A 21,201-nucleotide genomic window follows, 5' to 3' on the forward strand; every position below is an offset into this window, starting at 1 on the left:
AGTCTTCCTATTTTCATTTTTATAAGAGATACTAAATCTTTACTACCAAATATATGTTGATATCTGTGGTATATAGCGTTACCAGGTGCCCCGATTTGCGCGGGACGTCCCGATTTTCAGGGGTTTACGGACGGGTACCGATTTTTACCTGATCGGGACACTAAATGTCCCGATTTTCACCCACGAAAACCAATTTCAAAAGGACTTGCAATGAATTTTATAACTATGTTATAAAAACAAGGCAAAGTCGAATGAAAATATAATTTTAATAAGACATATAGCTATTTGTATAACATGGGAGGAAAGTGCTACTTTTCCTCCCGAGAATGAAGTTTACTGCCCGAAGGCACTTTAGTCCCATGTTATACATATGGTTTTTCCACCTTCCTCAAATAACAAGTCATTTTTTGATTTTTACTTAATTTATTTATGTAACTAACCAACAAAATTTATTAGAACTAAAACTAACAAGTAGGTACAATATAACTGTCAACTGTCAAATATAAGACAAATTATTAATGTAAACATTGTTAAATCAGAATAACAATTTACTGTTTTTACCATTCTGCAAAATACAGAGTATTTTTAAATACACGTTATAATGTATAGATATGTACTTACGTAATAGAAAATAGATATTGTAAGGGCGTCAGTAAGTTATATTTCATGAATGAAATACCATGACGTCACTTTTACTTTTCCTCCGTAGAAAATATTTTCCTCCCTAGGGAGGAAAAGTACAACTTTGCTCCCTAAAATCAGATCCGAAAAAGTATACTTTCGGTAGAGGTAGGTGGAAAAATAATTTACTTAATGTACGATTTTGTTTGTTATTTCGTCTGGTTATTCTTATTATGTAGGATTAAATACAGATTATAGAAACACCTTGTAGTCCAGTAAACACCAGTAAATAAACGGAAAATACGGCGATACCGTGTAATTTTCAGGATCAACTCCGAATTGCATGAAAATTTGGACGGCTTGTGCCGTTGGTTGCTTTTACTTGGGGGGTGATAGTCACCCCTAGTTGGGGTGAAAAACCGCGCGTTTAAAATAAGTCCGGAGATGGATAAATTTACTAATTCTAAGCAATTTTAGTTCTATAGAATTTTAACTTAGTTAATACTTTTCGAGTTATTTACGATTGAAAATGTTTATTTTTCGACAAAAATATCACGTTTTTGGGCGATTTTCACAAATAACTCAAAAAATAAGAATTTGATCGAAAAAAATATTCTTAGCAAAAATGTAACGTCATATAAAAAAATGAAAAAAATTGTGAGCTAGTAAAGTATATAGACTCAGCAAAAGCAAAGTTGTAGCTCATGAAAAATACGTTCTTATTCGTCAAATTCCAAATCAAATATTTCAACGTGAAATAACCAAGAAATGAAACACTTTTCGGGAAAAACCAATTAAAACTTTTTTAATAAAGCTTTATTTTTATGTTTTAAAAAGTTTCTAGCATCAAAACTAAGAGAGTTATGCTCAAAATCAAGTTGACTCCTTTTTTTTTTGGTAAAAAAATCGTGAAAATCTCCCCTACCTAGCACCCCAAATGAAAATAATCGTTACCGCTTTACAAACAATTTACTTTACTTATGTATTTTTTACATGATTGCAAGGGCCTGATCACGAGTGTATGCAAAATATGAACAGCCATATTTTAACCAATTTTTGTCTTACAGAAAAACAAAATGAATCTATCATATTTATAAAAGTAAAACCTACCTACTTTTTACTCCTTGAGATTTTTAATATATATCCCTAATACTTTTTAAGTTATTTTGAAAAAAGGGCATTTTCCAATATTTTAGGAAAATTTTTTTTACTATAAATCCAATTTTTTTCAAAACTAAGCACTCCTAACCGGTAAACCTTACAGATAGATCGTATAAACAATACACATATAAAGTAAATGGTAAAGCAGTAATGATTAATTTTATTTACGTTGCTAAATAGGGGGAGATTTTGACGATTTTTTTTTACCAAAAAAAGGAGACAACTTTATTTTGAGCGTAACTCGCTTAGTTTTAATGCTAGAGACTTTTATATAAAACAAAATTAAAGATTTTTTTAAATACTTTAAAAAAATTTAATAGGTTTTGTCCGAAAATTGTTTAATTTTTTGGTTATTTCAAGTTGAAAAATTCAATTTGGAATTTGACGAATAAGAACGTATTTTTGATGAGCTAGGTACAACTTTGCTTTTACCGGTTTTATAGACTTTCTAACATACAATTTTTTTTGCTTTTTTAAAAGCTACATTTTTGCTAAGAATATTTTTTTCGATAAAATTACTCGAAAAGTAGTGACTTAGTTTAAAAATTATATAGAATAAAAGTTTTTTAGAGTTAGTCAGTTGATCCAGTTTGGGACTTACTTTAAACGCGCGTTTTTTACCCCCGAGAAGCGGTAACTGTATCTGTCACCCCCCAAGTAAAAGCAACCAACGGTACAAGTTCAACTTTGAAGTAGACAGTAAGTAGAATCTAAAACCAGATTTTCATGCAGTTCGGAGTTTACTCTGAAAATTACACTCCAAAACGGTCGTTTACTGGGCTATTGTTGTTTATTTGTCCCGATCTACAACCCTAAATCCCCGATTTGTTTTTGCTTATGTACCGATTAAAAACAAATCGGACCTGGCAATACTAGTGGTATATCTCGTAGTTGTACCTCCTCCTCCAAACACCCTTTTCACCGATGCCCCCGAACATTCCTCTTAGGATCCTTTGTATAAATATAAGCAGAAGGTTTTCATCTGCCTTCGAGATGGTCCGTGTCTCCGATACATTTGTCAACACTGGTTGTATAAGGGTTTTGTATATGTTTATTTTTATTTTTTGGCTTAAGTTTCCGCTTTTCATATGTCTACTCAGTCCAAAATAGCATTTGTTTGCTAGGATTATCCTTCGCTTGATTACTTCAATCAGTACGTTCTCCTTCCTCCAGCCATAGGCATTTAAAGGCAGCTAAAGCAATGTGATTCTTCATCTTCTGCCTGCACATTTTGAGATTGATATACATTAATCCCAGAATTATGTGTGGGTTCAAGTTGTCACCCATCTGCCTCCTGGCAGTGTAAACATTGAATTTAAGCGTAAAGCAATGTTTATTTATCAAATAAACATTTTTTTCTGTTTTTTGAGAGCAGTAGATGTTTTTTGAATGAAATAAATTACATACGTTCTTCTTTTTGTGTCAATTAGTTGACTTCAAAATAATTTTTCTTGGACACCCTGTATAAATAATTATGTCAGTGTCTATGTTACTGAATAGAGAGTTGAATAACCTTAAATGAGCTAGCACACAACCCCTATTCTCGTTTAAAAAACATCGATAATGTCATCACGCCCAGATGGATGACGCCACTAGTATGTCAAAAATATATATGTCAAAAAATAGTAATTTAAAAGTAAAAATCGACCTGTTTCAGGATTTTTCCTTAACGTTGCTAACTTACGAAATAACGAATTTATTCCAAACATTTTTGCACCATACTGTACAAGTAACGACGACATCGCTCTCAACTACATATTATTATGGTATGTTCACATGTTTACATATAGTGCATAGATCATGCGAATAAACTGTAGACACATAGTAAAAATACTGTAGTGATAATAAATAGTAATAAATTTTAAAGTACAGAAAACAACATTTTCAGTGTTTTATGAACTTCCATTAAGTAACGGTGGAATCCATCACTTAGTATTATTAACTTGAGATTCTAATTGAGCGTGAAAATTGATAAGTTAAAATCTAAACGAATAATTTTATTATGCATTGAAAAATTTTTTATGTTTAGTATACTTTCACTAAAATTTCTCACTTTATCCACGCTACAAGTGCTAATCGTCCAGCCAAACACTCCAGAGAGTGATGAAATTTCTAGCGATTTAATTTCTTCGTTCTAGTTGAATGAAATTTTGATTGCCACTGATGCTGGCTAGCTCTCGTGATAATTTCTGTATTACATCATTGTAGAGTACACAAGTTTGTGTTTATCTTGTCCTTAGGAAGAGCTGTGTGTTTATTGATCTTATTAGACTTAGTTTAAAAAGATTCATTAGTGTAAAGTGTAAGGTATTAAGGTAATTATATCCTATGAACAGTCCTTGACAACCTTAAGTAAAATACCAGAGTAAGAATAAGTATAATTTTATTGGTATTTTTTGACCAAATTATATAATATTACTAAGAAAGGAGAATGTTCAATAAAGAAGATTTTCCATTCAAAAGAGGATTTAATGGATGCACTATTAATATTTGTGAGATGGTTGACTTTTCAAATGATAGTAGAGGAAGATCTGCCTGCCTAAACTGAAGTGATACAGCATCCCAAACTTCTAGAAATAGAACTAAACTAGTTATTATATGCTGATTTTTTCATAAAATGTAATTTGGTTAAACAAGATGGTAACCATGACTGTGTAAACTTGATCATCCTGGAAATTAAAGAACTCTTCACCGTTTTTTTCTTCTTCGTAGTTCAGGCGAAACTCTGCACTTGATCGTAAGACCTTGGTACCGCACCATGGTTTTACATTAAACTCTATTAAGTCCTGTGGCCTCAACGCAGGCCAACAGTTTCCTCATTGGTAGTTGTAGGATCATTTTTGGTTCAGTCGTCACTTGACCAGTGAATTCCTGCCTCATGTCACTTCATCATTCAGCCCATAGGCGTAACCAGGATAATCCTAAGGGGGGTCACAACTACTGGAAAGGGGGCGGTTACAACTACTGTAAGGTCCCCGATGGGTATGGTGTTAAGCGTATAGAGCTCAAAGTACATCCCAATGGGGGGGGGGTTAACCACCAAACCCCCCCTGGTTACGCCTACGTCAGCCTATACTTGTCCGGCGCTGAACGTAGCCCTTCCGTAGTTCACCCCACAAATTTCTGTACTGAGCCGCTTGCATGCAATTTTGGATATCCGCTTCAGGTCATCTGACCATATTTTTGGTGGTCGTCCTCTGCTTCGAAAGGCGACCTATCTGGGTCTCAACTCGAGAATACCTTTCGTCCATTTGCCGTCCTTCGTTCACGAGATAAGCCCTGCCCAGTTCCTTTTCAAGGTCGACATTCTTTTGATTGCGTCGATTACTCCCGATCTACGTCGCAATTTATGTGCTGGTTATTCGGTCTCTGAGGCCGATGCCGCACTGCAGGAAGTTTGGTAGGATGGTGGATACCTGCCTGGCGACCATCCAGCTACTTATACCACGAATAATACAACGACGGTAGCCGCAGTGGCCTCCCACTACCATCTAACCATGCGGTGGTCCACCAGGCATCTATCCACCCATATCAGTCGTGTTTGATAATCCATACGGGTAGCCTCGCTATAGAGGAAAGCGTAATAAGTGCTGTGTATAAAATAAGGGTAATGTGAGACCCAGCAGACCCACAATGTGACGAAAAATGACTTAAAATATCTGTTGTATTTATTCTTTGCAGTTGCATTAAAAAAATCCAATATTCAAGTCAGGTGAATTTAAAAAACAATTTTTGCCTTTAAGTTGATTTTTCTCCACTTTCTGAAAAGTTTAGTGAGTGAGTTTTACCTCTAATACGACGATATGCTAAAAAACAAACCAAATGTAACGTAACAAATGAAACAAACGATTCCTCAGCAGTCAGTTTGATATTGACTTCTGACTTAATTTCACACTTTCACTGCGTCCAGGATGCAGCGACCCTCCACCATCCACCTTTAAAATCCACCCTCCAAGCCACCATCTAGCATCCTGCAGTGCGGCATCGGCTTTAGAGCAAGGACACACTAGGCGGCGCGCGTCGAATCGACGTCGAGGCAGCTTAAAACACATGGCGCGGTGTAACAGCGGCAGCTATGATACGATTTAAAGTATTTGTATTTCGTTGTTGCCAAATTTAGTCGCGTGTTGGCTGCTGTATGATACGATGTCTGAAAGCTATGACGATTTGTCTTTTTTAATAAATGCAAGTTTATTTTATCTTAGATTAAAGAAAAAAGAAACGCAGATATTGGATACATCTCATCATAAAGGAACGAAATTATAAGGGATTTTTTTACACATTATATAACGAAATTAATATAATAAAGGCCCAGAGAAGTTTTTTAGTTTTACAAGAATATCTAAAAAATCTTTTCAGGAGTTATTAGGTAGTATTAAAGAGCCGTGTTCAAGAAATAACACCGTTATGAGGAAAATCATATCACCTAAGAAAAACTATTTATAACGCTAAGAGGCTGTCCATTCTATGGCACGCCACTGAGCAAATACAGGTGTTAAATTGATGCCCCTCTATTATACCCAATTTTTTGGGAAATAGTGATGTTTCACAAATTAATATTAACAAAAAAATTATTCAAATTAAAGCCAAAGTACGTATCGAGAGAGACGAAAACCAGAATATACAAAACCGTAATAAGAGCAACAGTCACCTACGGCTGTGAGACATGGGTGCTAAATAAAACAGAAGAAGAAATGATAGAGAGTTGAGAACGGAACATACTGAGCGCTATTTTCAGGGAAAAGATACAGATACAGAAGACGGCTGACATAGAAGCACCAATCAAGAATTAAGGATGCTTTACAAGGAACCAAGTATAACAAGATACACAAACTCATAACGAATCAGGTGGACAGGTCATGTTGAGGGGATGGATAAGGAAAGAATGCCAAAGATGGTACTGCTAAGAAGACCAGTTGGGACTAGGAGACGAGGTAGACCAAGAAAAGGACTGCAAGAAAGTTTAAGGAATATAATAGTATCGATGGAAATTACACACTGGAAAAAGAAGGCGAAAAATAGGATATAGTGGAGAACCATACTTCAGCAATTTTAACATACCTAGACATCAAATAAAATTATATATAAGTTATTAGTATAAATTGTATTATGTAAAATTGTTAATACAAGGCCTGTAAAGAATAATAAATAATATAATAAATAAGGTAAGATAACTGTTTATTATCTTTATTTTTATGGAGTCAATAATTTTCTTTTTATTAAAGTCAATCCTTCTGACAAATAACTCAAGTCGAGTCAAACTGGTCAATGGTTACAGATTTTAAAATTCTGTTTGAATGTTTGTGAAATTAGTTTTCAAAGAGAAAAATAATTTATTTAGTAGATTAGTTTTTTTCCAGATAGAAATGTACCTAATTAAGTTGCCTTTAAGCTATAAGATAAACAAATTAAAAATACAATGAATCCCATATAAAAATAATTTTATATGGGAGTAAAAAATTCAAGTCAAAATATAGTTCAAATCTCTAATTTCCATCATTAAACAATCTTTGCCAACACTCACAACAAAATTCGCCAGAAAACAGCTCAAACGTCTGTGTTGTACCACGATACACGCATATATGATATGTCGTCGAAGTCGTAAAACCAATTGGCGGCGGATGGATTCTAGGATGGGTCGCGGCGACGTCGATGCAGCGAAAATTTTAAGAGCGCCTGGTGTGTGTCACTGCATCAAAGTATAGTAAGGGATGCGTCGCTTTCGACATCTCAGCGGGGGTTCAGTCGACGTGCCCCGTCTGTGTTAGCGCTTAGGGTTGATCCCTACATGGACCGTTCCATTGCCCTCTGTATTGTCATGTGTCGGCTCATGTCACTTAGCACATTGCAATAGCATAGGATATGTACATATGGCAGTTTCTTCTTCCATTTCGTATTTTCTGCACCATGCTTCATTCACCTTACCTAGTCTGTATAGGTGTTTTCTTAAACGAAGGTGCTCATTCACAATTTCGGTGACCATTTTAATCTCTCGTTTATTGAGTTTCATCAAATTGTTCCGAGAATTTTTTATCAATATTCTTGATTATTTTCTTAGTGGGCCTCTCCATTTCTTTTGATGAATCCTTATTAGCTACTTCTGAACCTCGTTTTTATAGCATCCTTAGTGATGACATAGAATGGTTTTGGGCCTACAAAGGCTTCTCTCGAGCGTTGTTTTGCCAACAAATCTGCCCTTCACCGTTGGCCGATGCTTTCATTGATACCAGTAAATAAAGTAAATATATCGAAGAAAGTATCCATTATATAAATAAGTACCAACTAAAAGATATTTTACATCAGCCACACATTATATTTCCTACAGATGATTCTAAAGATGAAAAAAGTAGAGAAGTAAGTATGCTGCAAAATAAGCAGTACTGAAATATTGAGGTTTTATGATCCTGGCTATATGAAAGCAAGACTTGCTTCCATACAGCCATGATGTGAACAAGTCAAATTGAGCTCAATGGTACCTCGAGCGTGAAACATTGGATATTTTAAACATCGATGTTTAAATTCACATCAATATTATACGTTCCTATGACGTATTAATTATAAAGGGTTTTTACCCAAATATTTTCTACTCTGGTGGTTAGCATGTTAGATTCAAGAAAACACTGATGATGATCGGTCAACCGATTGAAAACTAGTTCTGTTTGTTCTGTGATGTAGCCCTGTATAGGGATTTTAACAAATATACCTTTTATAAAGGATTTCATGGTTTTTTGTAATAAATGGTATACAGCCAACTACAGGAAATTTTTCCTCGTGGTTTTTTCTTGTTAAGTTGACGTACACTGCAAATATGAGGTAAACTGGAAAGTATATCTGAATTAAGAATAGCAGTGAATTAAGACATTCACTGTATAGCTATCTCTTTCGTTATAATAAAATATCCTTAACTCGCGTAGTGATGGTGATGACATTTGTGCAATAAATTAAAACAAAAGTTTTGACAGTTTTGTTGTTTGAAAGAAGTTAGAATTTTTAAATGTCAAAGTTCTATAAATTGTAGAATAGAAATGAATTCCAGTGACGAAGAGTTACAGTTTTTTATTTGTTTATCGTAGATAAAATATTGTATGAAACTGTGCGTGAAGAACTTTTTGCGAACTTACGCGATGTATAGCACTCGCGCCGCTGTCACTCGTGCTCTAAATATCGCGTGCGTTCGCAAAAATCATACTTCACGAACTGTTTCATAAATAACTATTTTGATGTTAAATCAGTACAATGCTTCAATGTGTGAAGGTTGCTACGAAATTTATAAAAAAAAGTAATTATTTTTTAAACTACCTTGTATAATATTACAAAACCTAATATTTTAAGAAGGAAGACATCGAGGAAAATCCAAAAATGTAAAAATATACAGAGTGTTCCATTTAAAAAAACGAAGTTATAAGCAACTTCCGGTATAACCGGAGTAGAAAATAGGTGAAAATATTTTCATTGAATAGTTCACTCCTCAAAACCTGTTTATTCCAATTTTCATGATTGAGTTACCTTTCTAATTCAGTTACCAGTTACCTAATATTCGAGATATTTCTAATTTGCCCTTTATCTGCCTCACCCTGTATATCCAAGTATAAAAGAAAAGATATAACTAAACACCTATATTAAAATTATAAACAAAGTGATATAAAACTACAAAAATTAATGATTAATTAAAAATCTAATATTAAAGTGCTTCCTTATTAATTTATTATTTACCATGATAGCCATTCCAAGACTACAATACTATAAATACAGGTGCTGAGGATACACCTTGTAGTCTAAACTTCACAAACAATTATAATATAGTTGCTATAATGTATTATATATACATATAATGATATCCCTTCTACCATACAATGGTGTAGGGCTACAAATACAATATATTATACAAGAATAAATTATTGTTCGAACAGTTCAGTAATGATCAAGGGTTTGCCATGAAAAATTAAATTAACATTTTCAACGGCTTGTAATGACCACGAATACTGTTTTAATATAATATTAATCGAGACTAACTATCTAAAAACTCAAAAGCATAAATACCTACACATATGATACAATTAAGATACATTGTATTATTGTATGGAAATTGTGTGGAAATGTCAGACAATTACGCATGCTTACATAAATACAATATAATTATTTGGATGTAATTTATACTAGGTAATATTGTCCATTTTATAATGAACCGTCTATACCAGGGGTCTGCAACCTTTTGAGTCGGAAGAGTCAAAAATTACAATTTACCAAATTTCAAAGTTTTTAAAGAACCACAAAATTTTTTTTATCAACAATAAATAGAGTTCTTTGATAAAAAAATTAACCTATTTATCCATATGTATAATATAGAGTTTTTCACATACAGAGTTTTAAATTATGATATTTTGGCTTATATTTCGTACTAGTGACGTCATCCATATGAGGGTGATGACGTAATTGATGATTTTTTTAAATGGGAATAGGGGTCGTCTGCTAGCTCATTTGAAAGGCTGTCCAATTCTCTTTTCAGTAATATAAACATTTATATAATTATTATTATTTAAATAAATAGAGTTCTTTGATAAAAAAATTAACCTATTTATTCATATGTATAATATAGAGTTTTTCACATACAGAGTTTTAAATTATGATATTTTGGCTTATATTTCATACTAGTGACGTCATCCATATGAGGGTGATGACGTAATCGATGATTTTTTTAAATGGGAATAGGGGTCGTCTGCTAGCTCATTTGAAAGGCTGTCCAATTCTCTTTTCAGTAATATAAACATTTATATAATTATTTATACAACCCCCAATTTTTTTTTAATTAAATTATTTGACAAAAAAAGAAGAATGTATGTAATTTATTTAATACAAAATACATTTTACTGCTGTCACAAATCAGAGAAAAATGTTCATATCACAAATAAACAATGCTTTACACTTAAGTTAAATGTTTAAACTTCCAAGAGGCAGGTGGCTGGAGGAAGCTGGTTAAAACATTTAATTTAAGCGAAAAGCAATGTTTATTTATGAAATACACATTTTTTTCTGATTTCCGACAACAGTGAAATATATTTTAAATTAAATAAATTACATAGGTACATTCTTCTTTTTTTTTGTCAAATAATTTATTTTAATTTTTTTTTGGGCATCATGTATAAATAATTATGTAAATGTTTATAATACTGGATAGATAATTAACTAACCTTTTAAATGACCTACCAAACGACCCCTATTTCTATTTAAAAAATCATCGATTACGTCATCACGCTTAGATAGTATGAAATATATGAAAAAAATTGCAAAATATAAAAATAATGCCAAAAAAATATAAAAATAAAAATCGACCTGTTTCGGCATTTCCTCAAAATCTAATAACTACCGCCAAATATCAAGGTTGACTCTTTTCTTTGACCCACATTGTATATATTATTATATTATTACGTATTAGGTATGATACTTTTCAAGTTAAAAAGTTAAAAACAAGAATAAGTTTTCACTCTAATGGCATATAAAACAACATAATGCTATTCTACACCCCACCAGAATGAAAACAATGACAACCTTCTCTGGTTACACCTCCGAGGCTTCTACAATATGCAAGCCATACGGATGCTGAGACTAAGGAAGATGAGGGAATTCTACAATTTACAATTCACATCCCATCTGCTCAGCGCGGTGTAGCAGTTGCCGCTAGGGCATCTATGCCATTTCGTTCGTTGCAATCCGGGACTCCACGCTGAGGTTTGTTTTGGTTGGACTAATAAGTTTCGAAACCGGTAGAGGTGCTTGCTGCACTCTCTGATTGGACTAGAATATGGTTCGGCTGTATTTTCGTTTTGCAACGAAATTGAAAATGGTTATTCATTTTTGAAAAAATTAAAACTAAATATTCACTTGTACTTCAATGACAAACAATTGAGCAAATAATCTCAATGGGACCTTATTTGCATGGTTGGCTTTGCATGGTTTTAGAAAGTTTGGATAATCTGGCTCATAACTTGTTGTTTTAAGTTTTAAACACGACTCTAAATTTTCATTTGTTAGTTGGCTTCTCAGTTTACTATTAATTATTATCATGCAAGAGAACGCTTGCTCGCAAGAATATATCGATCCGAAGATAGTTAGCACTCCAAATGCCAACTTACTGTAGCAATCTGGAAGACTATTCCATGCGTCGAATATAAGTCCCTCAATTCGCGACATTTCTTTCAAAGCTGTCCACTTTTGTTGCATTACGTAAAATAAATAAAGTAAAATTTTTCAACCATTTGTCGTTCTCTAATTCAGGGTGATTAATGCCTTTTTCATTTAATGTATTTATTTCGTTCAAGCACAAAGCAAAACGTTTCAACACTTACCTTTGGAAAGCCATCGAAATTTATTGTTAAGAAAGAGGTCGGAATACGGAGCCTACATTTTGTTTAAGAATTCTTTAAACTGATGATGATAAAGTGATTTTGACAAGACGCTATTAACAACCTTGATCAGCAAATTCATGACCTCAACTATTTCGTCTGAAAATGTTTGGGCACAAAGCGTTTCTTGGTGTATTATGCAGGGAAACGTAATAACTTCCTGATTTATTTTGCTTTGAAGAATCGTTGTTGGCCCTTTACTTTTTCCTGTCATACTTCTGGCTCCATCAGTTGCTATTGAAACGATTTTATTGAAATCGATCTCATTGTCTTCAAGGCATTTTTGCACGGCATTCGCTATATCTTCCCCGCTAGTTTGTGCCGAGAGCGCTAGCAATCCAAGAAGTTCTTCTTTGGGACCTTGGGAAGACTTATACCTGACAAAAAGGGCAACTGGTGTCGTGTCTTTTACGTCGCAAGACTCATCTATAGCAAGTGATAAGGCGGAAGAAAGTTGAATTTCTTCCACCTGCAAATATGTTAAATTTGAAGACATTTTAGCTATTTTATCTTGTACTCCGACGCCCTGAAGGGCACTAAGGATTATAAGAAAGAAGAAAGAAAGAATCTTGTACTCTTTTAGCGGATAGTGGCAAATGTTTGATTTTTGTCAAGATTTTTAAATGTTTTTTTTGGTAAAATAAATTCGGTAAAATATTTGCGCGTGGAACTAAAGAGCCGCAGCCTCACATCCAAAAAGCCGCATGCGGCTCGCGAGCCGCAGGTTGCCGACCCCTGGTCTATACTAAAATCACAATAAAGATGCACCAGAAATAAACCAACCCAGACACGTTGAATGTTACGAGGAGCACTCTCGAATCATGATTTAAAATGTAGTATAAACTTTGTAAATCACGTTTTGGGATTTACAGTGTATATACATTGTAAAAAAAGATTCGGGAGTGCTCCTTTTAAAATTTAACGTGTCTTGGTTTGTTTATTTCTAGTGCATCTTTATTGTTATTGTTGCTATCAGACGTACCAGATGTACTGCTACAGTATCAGACTGTATCAGACCCTGCTACAGTATTGTGAATTGTGATAATATTATTAGAATAATAATGATAATAAGAATAAGCTTAGCTACTCATTTGGTTCGGTGGTCTAAACCAGATTTAGAAAATCTTGAAAAGGAAGAAGAAATCTCACAAAGGTAAATAGCAACCTCACAGTACAGTCGAAAGAACAACATTGACATGATATCACGAACGGATAGTACTTGTGAACATAGATATAACTGAACAGAATAAACTGAAACCATCAAGGTCACTTGCACCGCATCAACGAACGTCTGTCGTGTCTTCTCTTCGCGGTTGTAGATAAAAAGGTTTTGCTGTAAGTATGTAGGTATGTATTAGAAAAAACAAATTGCTAATTTAAGAACTAAGCATTTAATATCGGCGCGATTTGTGCAGTAGATTGTGACGGATAGATCTATTAGACACCATACTCAGTATTACGTAAGTTTAATTTAAATAAAAATATACTCAAGTAAATTACAAACAAAATAAAAGTACCCCGCATAAACTTTATGGAAATTAGGTCCCAGTGGATTTCGTTCAAACTTTGGGAAAATACCCTTTGAAGCATCCTGATAAAAAGTTCTCATGGGCACAACTCAATCGTATGAAGAATTTTCAAGATATAGAAGCACAAACTCGGAAAATTAAAAGATTTACTGGGTATTCCAATTTCCTGAACAAATGGTTATCTGGCAACATGTAGAAGTTTGGATCAAGGAAAAGAACTACTAGTCTAGGATTTTTTCCTGGCTATCCAATGGCGACCTTAACTTTGACCTTGACCTTCAACGGACGTCATCTTCTAGAGTTTCGAGAGTTTTCGGCATTAAATTGATATAAACAGATTATACATGGATTTTTGGGATCGCTAAGCACGAATATGCCATCAGAATTGACCTCCGAAGGACGTGGTGGCCAGGACCACTGCAAGGGACGTCATCTTCTAGAGTTTCGATGGTTTTCGGCATTTAATTGATGTAAATGAATTACTGGACGGTTTTTTGAGATCGCTAAACACGAATATGCCACCAGAACCGACTCCCGGAGCACCTGGTTTCCAAGGTCAATGAAACGCATTCCTGGAGTTTTGAGGGTTTTTGGTACTACATTGATGCAAACGGATCAGTTATAGGTTTCTGGGGTTGCTGAATACGAATACGTGATCAGCACAGACTCAGGAGCACCTGGTGCCTAAGACAGGTTATCTTCGGGAGTTAAAAGCCTAAGAGTAATCCATTTGATTCCTCCGAAACTCCAGAAGATAACCTGTCTTAGGCACCAGATGCTCCTGTGTCTGTGCTGATCAGGTATTCGTGTTCAGCCACCCCAAGAACCTATAACTAATCCGTTTGCATTAATGTAGTACCAAAGACCCTCGAAACTCCAGCAGCCTCTTTCATTGACCTTGGAAACCAGGTGCTCCGGGAGTTGGTTCTGGTGGCATATTCGTGTTTAGCGACCTCAAAAAACCCTCCAGTAATTCATTTGCATCAATTAAATGCCGAAAACTACTGAAAATCTAGAAGATGACGCCCCTTGCAGTGGCCCTGGCCAGCACGTCCTCCGGAGGTCAATTTTGATGGCATATTTGTGTTTAGCTATCCCAAAAACCCATTAGTAATCTGTTTATATCAATTTAATGCCAAAAACCCTCGAAATTCTAGAAGATGACCAACGACGTTGGTCCTTCACGAGAACGTCAAGGAGGTCAACAAGGACGTTGACCTTCAAGATCAAAGTAAAGGGCGTCATTGGATAGCCAGGAAAAAATCCTAGACTACTAGTACTTTTCCTTGATGCAAACTCCTACATATTGCCAGATAACCAGTAATTCAGGGAATTGGAATACCCAGTAAATCTTATAATTTTCCGAGTTTGTGCCTCTATATCTTGAAAATCCTTCATACGATTGAGTTGTGCCCATGAGAACTTTTTATCAGGATGCTTCAAAGGGTATTTTCCCAAAGTATGAACGAAATCCACTGGGACCTAATTTCCATAAGGTTTGTGCGGGGTACTTTACTTCTAAACAATAGGTAAAATAAAAAACGAATCTTCGTAAATGAAGCCAACGGTCTGACATTCATAGGAATATAACCTATATGTAGAACCTGCCTTTGCCATAGCAAGAAGCACAGCCAAAATAACAATATCGGATTGGGTGGAATGGATGAAACTTAACCACTAGTACGAACAAATGGGTCTCAAACATTCGAAGCAACCTTCGAAGAAGTAATCCAAAGATGTAATAGATATGAATAAGAATTATCTGGGAAGTAGCGTAGGTTTCCCAATATAGGACACTCAAGGAATACATGAACAAAATCGGACTAACAGTAAGTGTGAATTGCACATTCTGTCAGGCTGATGACGAAATGGCGGAACCCGTTCTGTGCAATTGTCCAAGCTTGGATAGGATACAATTGAGCATTATCAAATCGAGCCCTACGACTTGGTAGAAATACCTAAGGCCTTAATAGACTTTGAAAAAGCTTGGGTTGAAGGGGCAATTTTAGCCTAGGGATGAACTACAATAGATCTCTTAGGTCAAGTAGAGGAATGGTCAAGCGCCATCTTATATTGAACCTAACCTAACCTAACCTAAGATAAGTTATTATAATTTAACAACTTTTTACATTAGCAACGAATTTAAGACCACAAAAGGCTTATTGCAGAGATGCTCTACATCTCCGACACTGTTCAAGATATTCCTAGAACAAATATTAAAACCATGGAAAAGGAAATGTGAAGGGATGGGAATACTAATCCGGGATAACTTCTTGTAGACATTAAGTTTTGCAGATGACCAAGTGGTAATGGCTCAAGATGAAGATCTGTCGTATAAGCTCCGAAAATTAGAAGAGGAATACACAATGGATTGGAAATAAACCTAGAAAAGACCTAATACTTAACAACAGAACAAGAACCAGTGAGAAACTTGGAAATGGACGATGATAGGGAAATGATGATGATGATTATGATAATGATGGGATAGACAGATTACCAGAAATACAAAGAAGAGAATATATAGCACCTTGGTACGTAGTGTAATGACCTATGGAGCAGAGAATTGGGTAGTAAACAAACGAAACAAGTTCAAAATTACAGCAACTGAAATGGAGTTCATGAGAAGAAGCTGCAGAGTGACTAGGATAGATCTCATTAGATATGAGAAGATAAAACGAAGAATGGCAGTAGAACAAGACGTACTCAGTTTCATCGAAGAAAAACGTTTAATTTGGTATGGACATTTGAGAAGAGCAGATCGTACAAGGTGGATATCAAAGATTTCGGATTGGAGCCCAACAGGAAAGAGAAGAAGAGGTAGACCCCGAATATCATGGAGGGATGAAGTGGGTGGACGAGGCCATGAAAAGACGAGACCTTAGACTGGAGACGTTGGCTGAAAGAAGGAAGGCGGCGACAGCTGTAAAAATCCTTATATAGATAAATAGATAGAACAACTTCGATAGAACAACCATACACTCGCGACATACAATCAAATAATACAATAACGTCAATGTAACTAATTTCAATCAATAATGCATTACATACACTAGTTCCGTATTTTAAAGTATATCGAATTTGTAACTTTTATAAATAGCTACAAAAAGAAAACAGTATTTAACAATAAAAACAAACTATATTCTCATCCGTGAGTGTATATTTGATTTATTCTTAATCTCCAATAATGATAACTGTTTATTGCCTTAACCGTTTACAAAATCTCAACTATATTTTTTCAATAAAAACCGTATTCTGTATCATATCATCTTGTTATAAATAATTGATAATATAAAATAGTTGTAGCACAATTTTGGCCTTGACTCATGTTACGTAATTAAATATTTTGTTGTTGATTGCGCGTTGATTTCTGTTTACTTTTCAATTAACATGATTTTGTTTATACAAAATAGTCGTTGGTTCCAATTATTTCTTTTTTTGTTCCATCGGTAATACATGCAAAGCAATTATTGTGTATGTAAGTTTTAAATACACGTTACGTTAAAAATAACATTCGACTCGATAATCAGGAGTATTGTTATAAAGTAGTAAGCAATTAAATAATTAGGATTAATACGCCAAGGAAATAAGGCAAACATGTACCATGTTCGGGACACTTGAGCAGCCAGGTTGCAAATGGGTTTTTTGGGTACTAATATAAATATACCGTAAGATACACGTCAAAAGGAAACCTAAATATTAAAAGAATATAATATCGAATAATTAATGGATTCGACCGTTACTTCATGGAAATTCATTTTACCTAACCTTAAAATAGTGAAAACTTTTATTTCCAATCCTTCCACAACATTTATTATAAGTTAATGTCACTACATCTGTTTCGGCATAGTGCCTTTATCAAGTGATGTATTTTATTATGTGTCTGCATTTAAAGTCTCTAACTGTATAGTTTGAATAGTAGGGAGCTGTTTAACTAAAGTTGGTCATTCAGAATTATATCCGTATTTTTTAATTGATTAATTTCCATAGATTTTAATAAAGATAGCTTAAGCCCTTTATTTTAAATGTGAAGAATTTGAAACTGTGCTTTAAAAGAATAATAATGATCTAGAATCTAGAAGGTGAACTGCGTACGTAAAATCTGTTTTTCAATTATTGAAAGCCCTTTGTTGTTTTGTTATAGGTTTGTCAAAGGTACTGCCAGTTTGACCGATGTAAGTTTACCACAGTTGATATTTACCACATGTCAGTTTGTGTGCCTACACCACTCCGCAATTCCTTTTTCTTTTGGCCCCTATTCTTAATGTACATATTTGCTTAAGTTCTTGTTTGCTCTGAAAGCTGGTATTAGTCTTTTCTTTTTTAATGCGGTTGGCTATTTTTGTTCACATCTTGCCTGTATATAGAGCAGAAGGTACTGGGTTTTTTCTGTGGGGTGGAAAGACTCATCTTATTGCTTCCTTATGCAGTTTTGGTTTAAAATTTTGTTAATTTAATGCTTACTTTTGTTGTGCAACGAACAAATAACAAAATTTTAAACTAAAAACTGCATAAGTCCTCAAAATTAGTCTTCCCAACACCATAGAAAAATCCAGCCTAAGCGCCGGAATCCACTTGCGATTTACTAGTCGCGCGATTGTTTTGTCGCGAAGATTGAATACATTGTTTCAAATACAAGTCAATCCACGATTGCTTAGTCGCAAATGGATTTACTTGTATTTGAAACAATGTGTCAATCATCGCGACAAAAAAATCGCGCGACTACAAATCGCAAGTGGAGTCCGGCGCTAACACATAAAACAGAAAGGAATAACACCTTTCAAAACAAACAACTTAAGTAAATATATTAAGAACAAGAAGAGCCAAAAGAAAAATCAATGAGAGTATATGTATACAAACTGACATGTAGTGACTGTCCAAAAACTTACATCGGTCAAACTAGCAAAACCTTTGACAAACGGATAGCAGAACACAAAAGGACTTTCAATAATAGAAAAACAGATTCTAAGTTCTACTGACAAGGTGACTTTTTAAGCCCACTGCTCTTGAATATAATAATGGACGAAATAATAGAAGTAGTACGTAAAGGTCATGGTTACAGAATGGGGAACAAAGAAATCCAAATATTATATTATGCATATGCAGAGATGGGCATCGACACGTCGACTTTAATTGTCGACACAGACGTGTCGACAATGTCGAGAACGTGTCAACAATGTCGACAATGTCAGCAACGTGTCCATAATGGAAAAAAGTGAGGTTATGTTATGAAATTATTCAGTTGTAAACTTTGAATGTGATCTGATCTGATCAGAATCAAAATGAGTGGCAGAAAACTGAATAAAAACTATGATATATTATCATTCAAAGTATTAAAGATAGAAGGAAAGCACGCGGCTAAATGTTGTGTATGTGGAAATGTGATAAAAAATACAGCTGCAGCAAGATTGCAAAGTCACAGGTAAGAAGAAATATTTTAATTAATTTTAGCTGGATAGCTATAGAGATTTATTCTCTGAAATTGATATTTGTATCAATGTGGTAGAATCACCTCTCTTTAAAAATTTTATAAAAACGATCCGTCCTGCTTATTTAGACAAAATTCCTGGCCGGAAAAATCTTTGTACATCGCTTTTAAATAAGTGCGATGAAGACTGTATTGAGATTTCACGTAAAAAAGTGGAAACCGAGTCAGTCATTTTGTGTGACGGTTGGAAAAACTCATCTACTAATTCTAAAACGGTTGTGACAATGTTGCATAGTGCAGACGGAAAAAATGCCTTTCTTGATGCTTGGGATTTAACCACGGAGTCTGAGACTGGAGAAAAACTTGCCGAAATAATAACAGAATCTAAAAAAATTGCAAAAGAAAAATACGATGTAGATGCGTACGGTATAGTTTCGGATAATGCTAGTGCAATGATTAAAATGGGATCCCTCCTCAAGCACAACATGTGGCACTCTACGTGCAGTAGCCACACCGGCAACCTTTTAGCCAAAGACGTGCTGGATAAAAAGTTAGTCGACAATGTGGTCATTGTCCTCAAAGAATTTAAGCAACCAGATTTAGAAAAAATGATAGTTGATAAGGGAGGGCGCAGAATCAAATTGCCGGCCGAAACAAGATGGTGCTCTTACCGAGATTCTTTCGAAAGTCTCCTAGAAAATCTGGTATATATGAAACAAGTAGCCGCAAAGTCACAGGTAAGAAGAAATATTTTAATTAATTTTAGCTGGATAGCTATAGAGATTTATTCTCTGAAATTGATATTTGTATCAATGTGGTAGAATCACCTCTCTTTAAAAATTTTATAAAAACGATCCGTCCTGCTTATTTAGACAAAATTCCTGGCCGGAAAAATCTTTGTACATCGCTTTTAAATAAGTGCTATGAAGACTGTATTGAGATTTCACGTAAAAAAGTGGAAACCGAGTCAGTCATTTTGTGTGACGGTTGGAAAAACTCATCTACTAATTCTAAAACGGTTGTGACAATGTTGCATAGTGCAGACGGAAAAAATGCCTTTCTTGATGCTTGGGATTTAACCACGGAGTCTGAGACTGGAGAAAAACTTGCCGAAATAATAACAGAATCTAAAAAAATTGCAAAAGAAAAATACGATGTAGATGCGTACGGTATAGTTTCGGATAATGCTAGTGCAATGATTAAAATGGGATCCCTCCTCAAGCACAACATGTGGCACTCTACGTGCAGTAGCCACACCGGCAACCTTTTAGCCAAAGACGTGCTGGATAAAAAGTTAGTCGACAATGTGGTCATTGTCCTCAAAGAATTTAAGCAACCAGATTTAGAAAAAATGATAGTTGATAAGGGAGGGCGCAGAATCAAATTGCCGGCCGAAACAAGATGGTGCTCTTACCGAGATTCTTTCGAAAGTCTCCTAGAAAATCTGGTATATATGAAACAAGTAGCCGCTGTAACGAAAAAAAAGATTAAGCCGAAAGTCAAGGAATTAATCTTCAACGATGAATTTGTGGATGAGATTCAACAGAACATAGAAATTTATGAACCCATTTGTAATCTGATCAATGTTTGTCAGAAATCTGACACATCTGTAGCAGATGCCGTTCATCTGTGGCTCAATTTGAATCTGCCAGATAACCTTAAAGAAAAATTGAAACACAGACAACAAATGGCGTTAAACGTGTACGCATTAACTGCGTACTATCTGCATCCGAAACATGAAAATTCCAAGCTTACGTCAGAGCACACTGGTATAATAACTCAGTTCTTACTCAGAAAGTTGTGCAATCAGGGCATAGAAGAATGGGACAAATTTAACACTAAATCGGGTAAGTCTTTCAGACAAAATTATCGCTCTTTTGATTTTTAATATATTAGGTTTACAATTTCAGGAATATTCTCAACACTTTGGGAAAAAGGAGTTGAAAAGCCTCTAGTATTTTGGCGAGTGGTCAAACTGGAATGCCCAATTCTTGCTAAAATGGCTCTCAGACTTCTAAAAATGCCAGCCTCCTCAGCTCAAATCGAGAGACTCTTTTCAAATTGG

General features: G+C 34.7%; 1 protein-coding gene across 1 annotated transcript in view; it reads right to left on the minus strand.

Moving 5' to 3' along the window:
• Positions 1–21,201, minus strand: part of LOC114333324 (forkhead box protein P1) — a 1,033,408-nt gene that overhangs the window by 916,323 nt on the left and 95,884 nt on the right. The gene's annotated exons all lie outside the window — the stretch shown is intronic.

This window comes from Diabrotica virgifera, chromosome 10 (assembly GCF_917563875.1).
Source record: "Diabrotica virgifera virgifera chromosome 10, PGI_DIABVI_V3a".
Classification (NCBI taxonomy): Eukaryota; Metazoa; Arthropoda; class Insecta; order Coleoptera; family Chrysomelidae; genus Diabrotica; species Diabrotica virgifera.